Source organism: Triturus cristatus, chromosome 5_2, assembly GCF_964204655.1.
Source record: "Triturus cristatus chromosome 5_2, aTriCri1.1, whole genome shotgun sequence".
In the NCBI taxonomy this organism is placed as follows: Eukaryota; Metazoa; Chordata; class Amphibia; order Caudata; family Salamandridae; genus Triturus; species Triturus cristatus.
Window position 1 is genome coordinate 936,749,925 of NC_140588.1, and position 18,002 is coordinate 936,767,926.

Sequence of the window (18,002 nt, forward strand, 5' to 3'; positions counted from 1 at the left end):
ATCGCACAGCCTGTGCATACTTACCTTATTGATTATATTTGTATCCATGCATGGGACTTTGAACTGATTAGAGCTTTTGAGGTAATGAAAAAAGAGGGAAGTGACCATTTGCCACTAAGACTCAGGATTTTAGGAGGCAATAATAAATCAAGAGATACAATCATCCCTCTGCAATTGGACTATCCCAGGCGGCTCACCACTGTATGGTAAAATTAGTGGCCTTCCATCAGGGCCAGACACTAGAGGATATGCTTAACACTGATAATCAAGGATGGTTTGAAAATGAAATTTCTGAAGTGGTTTTAAAAAAGAAATAGCCATATGGATCATAGAAAGGGTGGAACCCAGAGTAAAAATAGGAATTGGTTCAATGAGGAATATAGGAAATTAAAATCAAGTATAAGAAAAAGTGACAGAAATCTGAGATTAAAGTAGGATTTATATTTGTTTAAAAGCCTACAGAAATTAAGGAAATTAAATAAAATGTCTATTAGGAAACAAAAAAGAATACATAAAGAGAAGTGCAGGGAAGACTATCGGAAGCAGTAGAAACAAGAAATGTAAAAATGTTCTGGAAATTAGTCCAATATGGATCTGGTAAGAAACAGGGGACTCTGAACTGTGTGGTGACAGAAGATGCCTAGAAGAGGTACCTGGGAAGCGGCATATCAAGAAAGACAGAAAGATGCATCATGGATAGAGGTAGAACAGGATTAGGTCTCTTTTTACAGTATGTAATGTAAGATGAATTATATCAAAGTTAAAACTAACCCGGGCAGCTGGCCTGAATGATTTGCCGGCAGTAATTATTAAAACTAGTCCAGATTGGTGGGCAGATTTCTTCACCAAAATGTTTAATAGCATAATTGACTCTGAGATAATGCCGGAAAATTAAAGAGGATCAATTATAAAGCCAATCCATAAATGAGAAGACATAATGATACACAAAAATTACAGGCTGATTATTCTTTTGGATGTCAGTGAAAAGGTGTTAGTGAAAATAATTTTGGAAAAACGTAAGGATTGGGCCAAGGACAATCAAATTGTGATTCCAGAACAGGGTGGCGTTCAGGAAGGCTACTCCACAATTGATCTTTGGTTTTGCTATGGGCTATGGCACGGAAGTCGATGGAACAGGGGGGTAGTTTGTTCTGCTGCTTAGTAGACTTCCCTGCCGCCTTTGACCTTGTAGACCGAGAACAGCTAAGGGAGACGCTAAGCGACCTGGATATCCCTAAGGGTCTCCTGACCATAATACAAAGGTTACACAGCCAAAATTGGGTCCAGGTTATTTTGGACACAGAAGGGATATTGTCACAGAAGATATTGATTGGAAATGGGTTAAGAAAGGGGCGTGTCTTGGCCCGTTGCTTTTCTCCTTATTCATTGCAGAATTACCAGCTATTTTGAGAACGGCACGGGGTGCCCGCCCAAAAATAGATGGGAAACATATTGCATGCTTACTTTATGCAGATGATTTGGTGAAATTGGACCAAACAGAGATAGGTCTGCAAAGAAAGCTCAAAGTGTTTGGTGAATATTGTAGCCATAAGAAATTAACAGTAAACCTGGAAAAAACAAGATTCTGAGTTTTGGTAAAAAGAGCAAGAATTTTAGCTGGCTCCTAGGCGCGATAAAACTGAAGATAGTTAGGGAGTATAAATACCTAGGAATGTGGTTTGAGAAATATATGAAGTGGAAAATACACCTGGATGCATTGAGAATTTGTGCCCTAACCCCGGTTAGTGACCTTAGAAAATGTAATAACAGCTTTGGAGAAATGACGGCTATACCTATTCCGAAAGCTTACACGGCTATGGTACCCAGAGGAAAGTGGGATGCTAAGGAGGGATAATTCCTGAAAAGGTTATTGACCCAACCCAGATCCTCCATGATCCAGGCAATAAGAATAGAAACCGGAATGGTATCATAGGAGAAAATGGCATGTATGGCATTACTAAGATACTGGCAATGCCTGGGCTGTGAAAAGGATCACAAAGTATCATAGTGGTGCAAATAAGAGATCTTGCAGAGTGAAATGAAGTGGGCAAAGGGGGTTGGGAAACAGTTGTTATGGTATGTATGGAATTGAGGGTTGACGTGTGCCTGCAGATCTTACATCCTACTATATGTAAGAAGGAACTTAGGACATTAGGGAAAGAAATACCATGTGAACAGGATCGAGAACACTTGGAAGGGAAAAGATCTGTGTGTTTTATGATTAAGTCATGGCAAAATGATCAACAGTTCCCATATATGGATATACTTCTCAATCGCTGCCTCAGGAAAGAATTATTAAGGGTAGGAATTGGAATTAATCCATGCTATGTGAATGGTAGGATTAAAGGGGCTATGATAGACCACAACGCGAAGTGTACCTGTAACCTTGGCACAAATGCAACATTTTGCACATTTTATTAAACTGTCTAAAAGTTCTTGATACAGGAAAATTGTGTCTATGGCCAATCTTTTTAAAATATGATGTTAGAAATCCTGCACAAGCAGCAGACTTGTTAGCTGAAATGCGCTCTTTAGATGTAGCATGTGCAATAGGGAAGTTTATGCTTGAAGTTAAAGAAGCTTTTAAAAATGTGTAGAACAGGATTTTTTTTATTGGTATGAGGAAATGTATACCTGTTTTTATTAATGGTATTGGAACCTAAAGAATTTCTACACAGATCATATTTTTAGATGATTTTTAATGGAACAGGAGTTTTATACTGTTGTTCTATGGATTATATTTCGAGGTGGTTTTTAGTGGAAGATTGATATGTTTCTATATGTTTAAGGACCAATGGTCTAAATAAACAATCTTTTACAATGACTGACTGACCTGTCTTTTTTGCTTCATGCCTTCTGAATTTTTTACTGTATGCTGTACTTATCTTTTGCTGGTGTTTGAACTCTGGGTACTTTACTACTGCTGATCAGTGGTAAATCACAAGTGCTTCCTGTGTAAAATATGATGGTGATTGGCTATCCAAGATTGCCATATTTGGTTTACTGGTAAGTCCCTAGTAAAGTGCACTATCTGTGCCCAGTTCATATAAATCAAATGCTACTAGTGGGCCTGCAGCACTGATTGTGCCACTCACATTAGTAGCCCTGCAAACATGTGTCGGGCCAGTCACTGAAGTGTCTGCTAGTGCAATTTTAAACTGCCATGTCGACTTGGCAAGTGCACCCACTTGCCAGTCCCAAACCTTCCTTTTTATTACATGTAAGGCACCCCTAAGGTAGGCCCAAGGTAGCCCCATGGGCAGGGTGCAGTGTTTGTGAAAGGTAGGACATGTATTGGTGTGTTTTACATGTCCTGATAGTGGAATTCTGCTAATTTCATTTTTCCCTATTGCAAGGACTATTTCTCCCATAGGTTATCATCGGAGTTGCCTTGTGACATCTTACAAGTATCATTTTTAATTGGAAAGAGATAAAGATTTGGAGTTTGGGTCCCCGAGTTCAGGATTTAAAGACACATCTTTCTGGGAAGGTGGTTATTAAAGTGTGTCTTTGAAAATGCCAACTTTACAAAGTGGTCATTTTCTTGCTTTACCATCCTGTGCCTCTGCCTCCCCGTGGAAACCAGGTCAGGATTAGACTGATAGTTGGGCTGTTGGTGCATTCAATCTAGACAGTCACACAAAGGGAGCTGAGTTGTGCCCTGTATATTCGCATTGCCCATTACCAGGCCGATGGGTCTTCCTGAGCTACAGTGGTGGGAGGACTTGTCACTGACACCTAAATATGGCTGTGCCTGTCCTCCAACAATGCTGCCTCCAACCCCCTGTAGTGTGTTTGGAGCCAGGTAAGGGAAAGGCAGGATCTGTGCACTGCAAAGACTATCCTTTGAAGTATGCCTACTACAAAGGTGGAAAGGAGTATAAGTATTGGACCTGTAACCCCACATTTATGGAATACATCAGGGTCACGAGGAGATTCTGCCAAGAACAAGAGCTGGAAAAGCTGTAGTGGCAGAACTCCTACCCTGCTTGTTGCTGTGTTGTGCTGGCCTGCTGCTTGCTGCTTCTGTCTTGGGAAGGAAGGACTAGACTATACTTTCTTATCCTGCTTATCAAGTTTCTCCAAATGCTTGTGTCTGCTTGCCTCCTGTTTGAAGTCTCAGGGCCTTCAAAGACTTCATTGGCAGCATCCCTTGAAGTCCTTTGCTGGGAGTTCTGACTTGCCAAGTGGTGCCAACTCCAGTTCTGGGCCTTTGGAGATGGTTTTTCTGCTTCAAGGATTGAAAATCCAGGCATCTCCCTTCAGTGGTTGTTTTCAACCGCCGTAAGCTTGCCGTGTGGTTGAAAAATCAGCACATCGCCACACGGCCAAAGAATCAATGCACCACCTGTTTTCGTGGCTCCAAGATCCCCGCAGTCCGAGACCGTGTCTCTGACATTAGATACCCCTGCTCTGACTTCAAAGCAAGCCCTGCTGTTCTGCTGAAGGAATTAATGCATCACCTGTCCACAGCTGAGAAAATCGACGCAGCGCCTTTTTCGCTGTCGCATCAACCCACATTGACATGATTTTCCATGCATCACACATGTGCGACAGGTCTCGAGCGATGCCGTAAAGAGGTGCGGCTGCACGTCTGGAATTCGATGCATCACATCTACTCACAGTAAGGAATTGATGCAACACTTCTCCTACATGCAGAACTGACACCTCCATTCCCATGGGAGTCAAGAATTGATGCATTGCTTGTGTTTTTTGCCACTTCCCTCCGATTTATGTGTTTTGTCGCATCAAAGGTACTTGGTGCTAAAACCTATGCATCCATACAGTTAAATGAACAAACTTGCTTAATCCTTTAAAAAGTGATATCTTTGCTTATGTATGTTGGATATTTGTGGTTTTGGTCTTGTTTGGTTTCGATAAAGATTGGCTATTTTTCTAAACTTGTGTGGTGTCCATTTGTAGTGTTTCCACTGTGTTACTGTCTGTTTTATGTACAAATGCTTTACACATTGCCTCTGAGATATGCCTGACTGCTCAAGCCAAGCTACGAAGAGGGTGAGCAGGAGTTATTTTGGGTACAAGAAGGAAGGGTCCCAACTTAGACAGTGTGCATACCACTGCCAACTAGAGGCTTCCACTTCTAATAGTGCTCTTCAAAAAAATCCCATTCAAGATATTGCGTAAAGTATAGCTTGCACCTTCCCATCTGAACTGAATGTTCCCAACGGCTAACCTCATGTGTCCTTCATGCCGGACCCCAACAGCCAACCTACAGCATATGCTCTGGTCTGTCCTGCTATTACCAGCTACTGGCAAGCTGTACATACCAGCCTTGCCAAAGTATGTATAATGTATGTATGTATAAAATATTTATAGAGCGCACTGCAACCCTACGGGCATCCTGGCGCTGGCGACACAGTGAAGGGAAGGAGGGCGAGGGATTAAGCTCTAGGAAAGAGCCAGGTCTTGAGCTGCCTACGGAAAGATGTCAATTCCTGGACCTGTCTAAGCTCCTTAGGGAGACTGTTCCAGAGACGAGCTGCCGCAGCACTAAAGGCACGTCCCCCCAAGGTAGATCTCTTTGTCTTAGAATTTTGGCCAGCCTGGCTGCCGAAGAGCGCAGACTGCGCATGGGAGTGTACCAACTAAATAGATTTTGCAGCGGCCCGGGGCCAAGGCCATGAAGGGCTGTAAAAACTATGCACAGAGATTTAAACAGAATTCTCTGTTGCACCGGGAGCCAGTGGAGATCAGATAGTGCCCTAGTGCTAGAAGAAATGCGAGGTCTCAAAAGGGCAAGTTTTGCAGCAGCTGACTGAATACGTTGGAGTCGCTGGATCAGATATCCTGGGGACTCAAGCATCAAGGCGTTACAATAATCCAGACGGCTGAGAATTGTGCAGCGAACCACTGTTCCTCTGACATGGGGAGGGAGTAGTGGTAGGAGTCTGCGTAGGCCTCTCATAATCATGTGGCAGTTCGAGGCCACCTTGTTGACGTGTGACTCCAAACTCAGCTTCTCATTGAAGCATACCCCCAAATTACGCACGATTTTCACAGGGACCAAAGGTGTGTCCAAGGGGAGGGGCCAGAAATTAGAAGGTAAGACTTGTGGCACCTTGCCTACCGAGCAGTGTAGAATCTCGGTCTTCGCACTATTGAACTGCAGGGCATTAGTTCTCAACCACGAGGTCATTTCCCGCATACAGTTGTTGAAGGAAGTTAAAGAGTCCACCTGGTCACCTTCCAGGGAAACAATCAGCTGCGTGTCATCAGCAGGATCAGGAAATAAGCAACATTAAACACATGTTAGGTGACAGCCTTATATCACCTACCATGTTGACATTCTTCACCTGGTCCCCGAGACCATTGCGTCTGCACTTTGGCCCATTGTCAATCTCATGATTTCCTCAGGGCATTTCCCCATGGAATGGAAAAAAGCCTCCATTCTGCCACTTTTGAAGAAACCCAATCTTAAGCTTGAGGACCCCTCCAGCTATAGACCTGTATCCAGGCTGTCATTCCCAGCTAGGATTATAGAAAGATTTCTAAATTGAGAAATGAGACATTCTGGATCACTCACAATATGGTTTCCGGGCCGATCACAGCACTGAATTGGCGCTAATTACTGCAACAGAAGAGATTAGGCAAACTCTCGACAGGGGGTGGGGCGCTGCCCTTATCCTGTTAGATCTCTCAGCGGCATTTGACATGGTCAAACACGACGTGTTGGTTGAGTGCCTCACCTCGCTGGGAATCATGGATAAATCGCTCCTCCTACTTAGTTACTTTCTGTCTAACAGGTCACAATCAGTGGTACATGATGGATTTGTTTCCCTGGTGTTCTCACTCCCTTGTGGAGTCCCACATGGCTCATCGTTGAGCCCCACCCTTTTAACTTATATGTCAACCCACTTGCCACGCTAATAAGAAGCTTCGGTTTTACACTGGTGTCCTACGCGGATGACACACAGATAATAGTGTCTATTAACAGCTCGTCCGCTGATACTGCACCTCGATTTAAAGACTATGGGCCCGATTCACAGAACAAACTTAAGACAAAATCCTAAACTTAGTACCATTTTGGTATTCACAGAATGCACTTACTACTTCTGGTATTCACAGAATGAACTTACTACTTTTGCGATTCACAGAATAAACTTACTACTTTTGCTATTCACAGAATGGATTTACGACTCCTAACTTTACGTCCGCACGGAGATCCGCCACTGGCCGGAATCCCCACCTCCGGGCCGGAATCTCCGCCTCCGGGCCGGAAGCTCCGCCTCTGGCCTGGAAGCCCCGCCTCCGGCCCGGAAGCCCCGCCTCTGGGCTGGAAGCTCCGCCTCCGGGCCGGAAGCTCCGCCTCCGGGCCGGAATTTCCGGCCCGAGTGCGGACGCAAAGTTAGGAGTCGTAAATCCATTCTGTGAATAGCAAAAGTAGTAAGTTTATTCTGTGAATCGCAAAAATAGCAAGTTCATTCTGTGAATACCAGAAGTAGTAAGTGCATTCTGTGAATACCAAAATGGTACTAAGTTTAGGATTTTGTCTTAAGTTTGTTCTGTGAATCGGGCCCTGCATGAGCCACATTGGGAAGTGGATGCAGGAGAACTGTTTAAAGTTCAACACATCAAAACGTCATGCACTTTGGCAACATGCTGGTCATATCTGGTCAGACAGCTGGTGGCCAAATCATATGGGCCCTCCCCCGACACCTTCTAACAAAGTAAAATACCTGAAAGTTCTCTTCAACACCAAGTTTTCCTTTGAAACCCAGATCAATTACACCACTGCGGCTTGTTTTTTCATTGTCAAAATCTTGAAAAAAGTACTTCAGTTTATTCCATGTAAGCTACAAAAACAGTAGTCACAGCACTAATTGCCTCCAGGCTGGACTATTGAAACTCCCTTCCCACTAGTGCGAGCAAGCGTAGCATACATAAACTCCAGATGACTCAGAACGCCGCAGCTAGAGTCCTGCTCCGTCTCAATCGCTATGACTCGGCCTCCAAGGCCCTCACAGAGCTACACTGGTTGCCTATCAACAAACGTATTCATTTCAAAGTGTGTTATGTATTGCTTTTAAAGCTAAAGCCTTTGTCCTAGGCAACTATCGCAATTTTCCAAACCTTACATCAGGGCCAGATCACGTAGATCATCAGACAGCAGCAACCTGATCATCCCTAAGGTACACAAAGCAAAATGGGGAGGTAAAAGCTTTGCTTACACACTGCCAAACTCTGGAACTCCCTGCCTATTTCTCTTAAAAAAGAATCCAACTTGGTTGAATTCAGGAAGCGCTTAAAATCCTCGCTCTACTAGCGCACCTCTGCCTTCATGCCCATCTAAGCACCTAGACACCTCCGGGTACTTGTAGTGCTCTAAACATTCTTCATTTCATTTCATGGCTTTTCCACAGGGAAAACAACAAAATGACTGGGCCCACTTTACCAATCTTGGCCTTTTACTAGCTAAATGCCTGTTGACCTTTCCTTGGAGAGGCCAACATTCTCCGTCTCCACCCCAACGGCATGGAGCACTGTTGTTTTGGGGTGAGGCAGAAAGCTGGACTCTGGACTGGGAAGAAGCCCAGCGACTCCGCAAGCACCCCATTGAAGAAGCCTAGGACATGCTTACATAATTAAGAAACCTCATCACTGACAACTTCCCCCTACTTCTCAAGCCCCGTAGACTCAAAGCTGCTCATACCTTGGTGCTAGTTAAGGCAATAGCGGATTCTAGACACATACCCAGAAATACCCTTTCAGCACACTGCCGTATTTGGCCTCCCCATTGTTTTCCACTAAGCTGATACCCTGCTGCCCACACATCTACCCCTGCCTCTCAGGGAACCTCCCAATAGATGGAGCACCACGTTAACTGCCACTGCCACCATCCTCCACTATACCTCTGTCCTCTCTGTGCACTCCTGCCCTCGCTGCAACTCAACTGTCTGAGTATATGTCCAACGCTACAGCCTGTGTTACTTACCCTTTCCCTGTTATCTCCCTTTGCTCAAACCTACTCCCCATGTTTAGTACGTGTTCTCCCCACGTACTAAAAGAGGTTCCCTCTAGCCCCTCTTATTGGTCCCCCTGATGGGACCTTTGAGCTACCCATTGTTCACTGAAAAACTGTTTCACAAAAAATGCCTTCACGATCATCTATATGCAGCTTCAGCCGAGCAATGGCTACTGTTGACGATGTATATATGTTGACCTTGTGTCCTGGTTTAGCCTCTCATTTTTTCAGTCGCAACTCCACCAGCCTTAATGAATGGTTCACATTTTTGACAGCCACAAAACCAGTGACTACAAAGAGACTGCCAATGAATATTTTCTTCTCTGTTTGATTTGTTCACCTTTGTACTCGCAAGGGTTGTAGACTATAAAACCTCAATAAAGATTATTTGAAAAAAAAGAATTATATATATAATTAATCAAAATAATTCAATTATTTTTTTTTATTTTAATAAACATGAATGTTATCTTCATTTGTAAATTCACCCCTCCCATCATCAGCAACCTTTGTACTCGCAAGGGTTGTAGACCATAAAACCTCAATAAAGATTATTTGAAAAAAAAGAATTATATATATAATTAATCAAAATAATTCAATTATGTTTTTTTTTATTTTAATAAACATGAATGTTATCTTCATTTGTAAATTCACCCCTCCCATCATCAGCAACCGTGTCAAAGTGTGCCCATCATAGGTACCCTCTGGTAGTCTCTTTTCCCGGTTTTTCTCAGTATCTAGACAGTGAACCGCATGCCGAAGTTGCAAGGCCATGCATTTCTAATCCACCCTTTTCCCACATCCTTTGCAGCGTAGTTAGCCGCACCCTTTGTTGCTTATTCCCCAATAACAGGTCTATCAACAGGCTGTCCAGTGTATGAAAGTAGGATCACAGGATAACATATAGGGAATGTTGTAGGGTGTATAAACACCAGGGCAAAACAATCATTTTGACTATCGCTATACGCCCCATAAGAGATAATAGCAACTCTGTCCGAAACAGGATTGACCCCCGCAGCCACTCCTCTACTGTTAAGGTTAAGGTAGTCTGTTTCTGTACATGCCAGACGAATACCCAGGTATCATGCCCCTTCTTCTGCCCATGATAGTTGGATCCGTGGGCGCGCTTCCACCTGGACCTCAGCCAGTCTGCCAATGGGAACCAACCTTGACTTCTCAGGTCTGATATGCAGACCGGAGACTTCTCCAAAATTACGTAACTCTGCCATGAGTATAGGGATAAAATTCTCCAGATCTGTCAAATAAACCAATACGTCATCAGTGTACAACAAAGTCACGTGATTGGTCTCCCCCAATCGGATGCCCCTTGGGTCCATAATGGCTCTCAAACGGGTTGCCAGCAGCTCCATGACCATTGCAAATATTAAGGGTGATAGCAGGCAGGCCTGACAAGTGCCCCACTGAAGTAGAATTGCCTTGATACTGTTTTTCCCACCCGCACCCTGGAAGAGGAGTCCGTGTATAACAACCGCGCCCATTTTAAGCATTGCTCTCCCAGTCCAAATCGCCTCAGCACCTGCGATATGTAGGACCATTCCACTGAATCAAATGCCTGCTTAATGGCTAGTAATACTGCGGCACAGTCAGTGGCGCGTGTTTGTGGAGCATGCCAGAGGTGCGCCAAGCGGCGAAGATTATATGATGTGCTCGTTTTGGGTATGAACCCCGCCTGATCTGTATGGACAAGCCAGGACACCAAGGGTAGGAGCTTATCAGCACGTATTCCACTAAGTAGTTTCACATCTATATTGTGTAGGGAGATTGGCCTGTAAGAGCCAGGCAGATTTGGGTCCTTGTCCTTCTTTGGGATCATTGCCACTAGTGCCGTTCTCATTGAAGGTGGTAGGAACCCTTTTTCTAGTGCTTCATTATAGACCCTCCAAGAGTCTATCGGTCAATTCTGGGGTGAATTTCTTATAAAACTCTGCTGGTAGTCCGTCAGATCCTGGACTCTTGGCTGTTTTCAGTCAGTTAGTTGCCCTAGTCAGCTCTTCTCTAGTAAAGGGTGCCCCTAGGGCCTCTACTTCTTCTGGATCGAGTTGGGGAGACTCAATTAGGTCTAAATATGCAGAGATCGTTTTGGGGTGCAGGCCGGATTGCGCAGTGTATACCCCGCTCAAGTGTTTCGCCAATACGTCAGTAATTAACTGTTGCGCATACACCAATGTTACTTGGGCAGTGCTAATTTGTGTGATAGGTGTCATAGGTTCCTCCTGCCGTACCAGTGAGGCCAACAACACCCCTGTTCTGTCACCCCCTCTATGTAGACGCTGCCTATAGGTTATGCGGGCATACTTCTCTAAACGTCCCAGATCAGTCAAAAGGGCTTCTTTGGGTTTACACCATCCCCCCTAGTTTCTGGGGGTCTAAGGTGACCTTCGATTCTAGTATATCCAAAGCAGTTTCCCGGGCTGCCATGTCGCACTCCAGTTGACACCTGACTCTGTATGACGTTCGAATGCAAATACCCCTCAAGACTACCTTCATAGCCTACCATTCTGTTGCACGGCAAGCCGTCGACTCCCAGTTCTCTTGGAAATATCTGCTCAGCTCCTCCGTTACTGTGGCCACAAACGGGGGATCTGTGAATGTCTCAGTATTTAGCTGCCACAGTGGCATCATGGGTCTAGGTACCCTCCCCCCCATTTCTAACAAAACCGGAAAATGATCCGACAGGTACCTGGTCAAGTATGTAACCCCACTCACTGTCCAGCCAGTATCCATTGAAAGAAACCAGTAATCTATCTGGCTGGAGGTTCCAGTGGCAGGTGTATAACATGAAAACTGTCTAACAGTAGGGTGGCGCTCCCGCCAGACATCTCTAAGATTCAGTCCTCCCACCATGTCTTTCAATGCTGTAGTCATCTTAGGCTTAGTATGATCTCTCGGCAGTTCACAGTCTAAGGTCTCGTGCATAACACAATCAATGTCTCCAGCCAGCAGCACAGGCGACCCTAAATATGGTGCAGCCGCCTCTACTAGGTCAGGGAAAAAAGAAGTGCTATCCTCATTAGGAGCACATACATTTATAATGCAAACTTCCATACCATCCAGTCTATCATGTAGTATTACAATCCTCCCCTCCATGTCAATCTCATGGTGTAGATGTTGAAAAGATACCCCAGGTGCTACCCAAATTAATACCGCTCCTGCAAACCCCAAATAGGAAGTGGCATACATTTGTCCTCTCTATCTTTTCCGTATACAAGCTATAGTATCACCCCAAATGTGTATTTCTTTAAGACCGGCTATGGTTACTTCATACTTCTTCAGGTATGCTAGTATGCATCTACGTTTCTCAAGGCCCGCAATACCTCGAACATTCAATGTTAACAACTTATTCATGGAGGCTTCCAAAAGGCGTTCATTTCAATCGGCCATATGCTCAATGCTGGAATGTCTACCATCTGACATTTACGAGGGAGGGGCTCTTTAAAACAGTCCCAAACAGTCCCAACATCCCCCACCCCTTGGGCAATACCATATCTCCCTACTCCAAACAACAGAACAAGATGAAGGCATGTAGGTGTTGCCCCATACCCAAAATGAAAATTCCCCCTTACCCTTTTTAAAATGTAACACCACTCTCCCTACCCTTCCCTACAATAGTTGATGGCTAGCCGGAGAGGTGCGAGGACGAGCCTCAAGCTCCTCACCCAGGTATCAGCCTTTAGGGGGTAGCCTCCGTCAGCTTATCTGGATTGTACAAAAGGTGATTGTGACCATTTGACCATTCTGTCCCTTGATCACCACTCAATTCGAACAGTCTTACAGGACATACACATTTACAGGTGGCGGCATTTCGAACTGCGCAGCTCTGCATCTCTAGTTCCTGAAGTCGCTAATCATCTGTATCGTCATCAGGATTACCAGTTAGGGGACATTCTGGCGAGGTCGCCCCTGAGTCTGGCACAATATCTATAGCTTGCAGCGTTCCATCGGGACAGACCCTGATCCGTGCAGGGCTTTTGTTTCCGCCATCATCTCACGTGGGGGAACGCCTCCGTCTGGAACCTGTTTGCCTACCCGATCCAGTTTAAGAAGGTGTTACTGTAGGGGGGACCAGGCAAGCCCCGTAGGGCCCCCCGGAGTCCAACCAGTCGCACACTTCTGTTGCCAAAAAAAAGAACATTGCCTTCCCATTGTGCTCGACCCTCAATTTAGCTGGAAATAGTAGACTGTATTTTAGGTTGAGATCCTGCATTCTTCGTTTTACAGCTAGGAAGGATAGACGCTCCTCTTGTACCTTTTGCGTGTAGTCTGGGAATATAGATAATTGGTGTCCTTCATACATCAACGGACCTCGAGTATGGGTGAACTGCAGGATACCATCCCTGTTGTGGAAGTTAAGGAACCGAGCTATGATCGGTCTGGGGGGTGCCCCACAACAAAAAACGTTGAGAGTTTATTTGGGTCCAGCACCACGACCAACCAGTTCTCCAGTAACTGTTTCACCGACGGCCCCTCCCCCGTTCTGGGAAAGCTACGAAGAGAAGATTGTTCCTACGTGATCACCCTTCCGCATCCTCTGCACGATCATCCAAATGTACCACTTGTTTCTGAAGATCGATCACTGTATCATGCAGGGCAGACATGTCCATCTGCAGCAAGTCCACTGTGCACTCCGTTGTAGTGACCTGGTCCAAGACCTTCCTAAGGTCGCAGCGGAGCAAATTTACATTGATGGCGACAGCATCAATTTCATTGATCATTTTGTCTCTTGTGGTATGTATGACCGACAGTACGTCCGCTATGGAAGGGGCCTGGTTGTCCCTCTCTGAGATCCCTTCCACACGCATGGTTTTGGCTGCCGTTTGTGCCACATGATCCAGCGGCAGTGCATAGTTGGAAATTTTGTTGGCTTGTGCCGCCTTGCTTCCTTGATCTTTCACCACCCTGTGCTGCGACCTCTGCACAGATATCCATTAGTCTAGTCTGGTAGCCAGAGCTTTCGCTATGTCTTCTGTGGACCAGGCCCTCAGACCTTAACGATATTAGAATGCCCCGTGATCACCAGCAGGTTGCTCAGGGCTGTAGCAATTTGGGGCTTCTGCACCCTCTAGTGATTATTAACTGCACCCTGTGCTCCCCCACCAGGAGTCTTGTTAGTGCGGGAACGTTTCCTTCAGGTAGGCAAGTTCACCCCCAAACAGGTTCAATAGAGCGCAATTGTGTCTTAATGATTGTAGTCTCTCAGCCCGTCATATGCGTTAGAAAGTATCTCTCACTGGGACCCAGGGAGGGCGTCATCTCACCCGAATCACGGTTCGTTTATGGTCAGGGTGGGGGCCCTTTGCCTCGGTACTGATATCCTATGTTGCGTCCACTTAGCAGCACACCCGTATCTGCAGGGTGGAGCCATTAGATAATGTGAGGATGCCTCCAGCAGGCCCAGTCCCCACCAGGAGCAGGCCTTTGTGCAGCGTTGATCCCGGTACCAACCCGGCTTGTCTCGTCAGCATGATCTGAGCCTCCAGTTGTTGGTGCGCAAGCCAGTCACTTCCATCGCACTCTCATAGTGGCAACCCTCCGGTGGCCAGTCCCTGCCGGCACGATGTAGCTTGTGTCGTCGGTGAGACCTAGTCCTCCCACCTCTCCTCGAATACTGCACCTCTCTGTGGGAGCTCTGCCAGATGGTCGACTGCGTATTTCACCTCATCACATCGGGGCCAGCATCCATTCAACCAGGAGGTATTCCCGGAAGCCCTGGCGTCTCTGTTTTTTCACCACACAGAGGGCCCTTTATCTAAATTATAGCATGGGGGGGCACTCTGTCCGCCACACCCCCTCCCGGTTACGGATTCTCCCAGGCCACCGACAACGCGGTCACACGCCTCCTCCAAAGTGACACAAAGATGGCCGCTCGCCTTCGCGGAGCGCTGCCACTCTCTCCGTCCCCTTTCCAATCACCACAAGGACAGGGACGACAGTGGGATGAAGGGTGGACAGGTTCAGATTACAGTTGTTTTCGGCGCCATGTAGCACACAAGATGCTTCCGGATTAGTTCGCTGATTGGAGCTTCAGCGAGACATGTCTAGTTTGCCATCATGCCAGGCCACACCCTCAACTCCTGCCTTAATTAATGTGTGTGGGAAGTGGTTGCATAACCTGTGAGCTCTGAGCTAGAGTGCATAAATGACTGGTTTGGGTCCCTGTTTTGAAGTAGTAACTATAGAAATTCAATTTGCTAATAAGAGAGGGCTTACTCTTTAGTAGGTGGGTGCATGTCCCCTCCTATACCCATTCCTAATCCTCCGTAAATACCTCTTTTTTTAAATGTCCCCATTTTCCAGCCACTCCCCGTCCCCCCAGCTACACCTACCTACGCATGCGAAGACTCTCCAGTCAGACGGAGATCTCTACACACAAAAAAGATAGGACAGACAGAGGCATAGGTTTCCACACTTGGTTTCTAAATAGCATTTCTCTATTGTTGTAGTCCCTTCAAAAGGTACTACAGACTGCAGTTGGTTAATAGGCACCCAAATCTGAGGGTTCACTGTTCTAGTCCCTGTTCCAATAATGTATACATATATGACTATTAATAAAACATGTATAAGTTTGAAGTAACAGAGCAACATGCAAATAATAAGGCAGAGCAATTTTAAAACAAGATGGGTTTAGAAATGATTTATGGTCAATCACAATAGAAGATGTTGGGAGGGGTAGATAGGGATACTACTCACTGACGTCCTATTGTTCACATTTTGACTTGTTCTGTGGTGGCGGAGAAGATAGAAGGGCCTGAGAAGTGTTTACCGCCAATGGGACTGCACTTTTGATTGGCATGAGCAGACCATTGGTGTGGCTTTCTGCGAGCTCCCAGCTGCATGATGCTGCAGGGGACCTCCTTGAATTTTAGCTATGGCTGTTGTGGCTGTATAGCCACCATTCTATATTTTGTTCCTTAGCTGATCCAATGGGCTGGAGGCAGGAAGGATTTGAAGGGATACAATGGGAGAGTTGTCCAGTTGGTGAGGAGTTAGATGATGAGGATTGACTCGGTAAATGTGTATGCACCATTTTCAGTTCTACTGTATGTTGGGACTTGTAATGGTAAAGAGACAGAATGGCAGAAGGTAATGGTCTGACAAGCCGACTTTGGAATTGGAGATTAAAGTTTATGTCCCCCGCGTCACATCAACATCCTGTGATTCTGGGAAAATCACTTAACCTACCAGTGCCTAAAATGCAAACAAAAATCTGAAGTGTAATCTAGTGCTCATATAAAGTGCTCTTGAGCCTTAGGACCAGCTTTGCACTTCATTACACTGAAACAATAAATGGTCTCTATTGAAGTACTAGAGGACACCTTCCTCTGTTACTGGAGCTTGGGGGTTGCCCTCAATGCCAGGCCATGAGGCAGTAAGGCTTTGAATGTGATTCTTTCCATCATCAATTTCCCACTTTTTTCAAAATCTCTTTTAGTAGAATTGTTTCCACATCTGTGTTCCACCCATTTTTCAAGCTGTGAGTGAGACTTTGCTTCAACATTTGTGTTATCCCTTTCTCCTGCATCTATTTCCCTCGCCCTTCTGCAAACTGCTATTATTCATCAATGTGCCTGGTGTGATCCAGCAGGCTTTGGCTGGAAAAATAGCTAATTTAGGAGCGAATGGCCACAGGACTGTAGATCAAAAGGAAATAACTTATTGGCAAATTGCAAATGTACAATTGCAAACAGACCAGCACTATTAACTGATCCCTTGCATAAACCATAGATCACAAGTGGCTTTTGAGGCCCAAGCATGCAATCCCAGCAATGCTTTCAATTATTTGCATACTCCATATTTTTGAAAGTCATGGAGAATCTAAGGATGCAGATAAGCCAATGCCTGGAAGGAAGAGCCAAGTGAGTAAAATGGAGGGGAAAAGTCTATGTTCAGCTTTCCATTTTGTGTATCACAGATTGTGTAAAAGCTGGGGTGAGATGCTTCTCATTTTATAGTCCTCTCCACAACTTCAGGGGGAAAAGTATTTGCCACCACATCACCATTGCCTATCTACTCAAGTAGTTTGATTCTCCAGGAAATTCTAAAGAGTAGTAGATGATGAAGAATGGAATCAGCGAGGGAGACTGGGGAAGGTGAGTTTCAAAACAGGTCTAAATAATTAAATAAATATTTCCCCCGCGATCGTCACTCTGACCACACCTTTTCCAATTCCATTTGTTGCTACATCCTGCATCTCCCTTTCTCCTCCTCCTTCTCCAGTTACTGGGATCAAAGTAATATGCTTTATTGCTGGGTTTTTCATTGGAGTAAATAGATGGGATGAGAAAGACATTCTTGATCAATGCCTCCCCAAAAACTACAACTTAAATGGGTTCTTTTCATCAAAAAGGTTAATTAACATTAGCCAATCTCACAACTAACTCATAGTCTCCCATCATGCAAATAACTGCTGGTGTTAGTTGAATTTCAGAAACACAAAATTTCCAAATCTTTGAGAGCAGTTTAAGATTGAAAGATTCCGGTCAATGTGTGCAAAATTAGTGAGGACAGGCATAATTGCCTCCCGAGGATTCCTTAACCCACCTAAAACTACCAAAATTACTGCTAATTTACCAGATTAGATCAAAGCATGTTGAAGAGCTTGGTCTCAGCACACCCAAATCAGCATATGTCACTTTTCCCATTAATGCTTCTAAACTAGAGAAAAAAGAAAGCACAGCATCTCAGGGAAACTAGGACAACATAAGCAGTGTTACAAAATCAAAAAGCTGTAATCAGAGTAAATGTTACCATCTCACCATATTTAAGGTAAAGGGCCATATTCTGGTTCATGACCAATCTCCCTAAAAACGGTGCAGGGAGACTGAGGATGCTGTATGTGGTTATTCCTTCACTGGCTAAGGTGTAAATTGGGCCATACCAACATCTGGAGTTAGGACTTAATATAACTAATGAGAATTCAAAATCATGAGTGGGATGGGGTCACATTTTTCATCATGTTTGGCTGTAGATACTGTAAAATTCATAACATTTAAAAATAAATTTA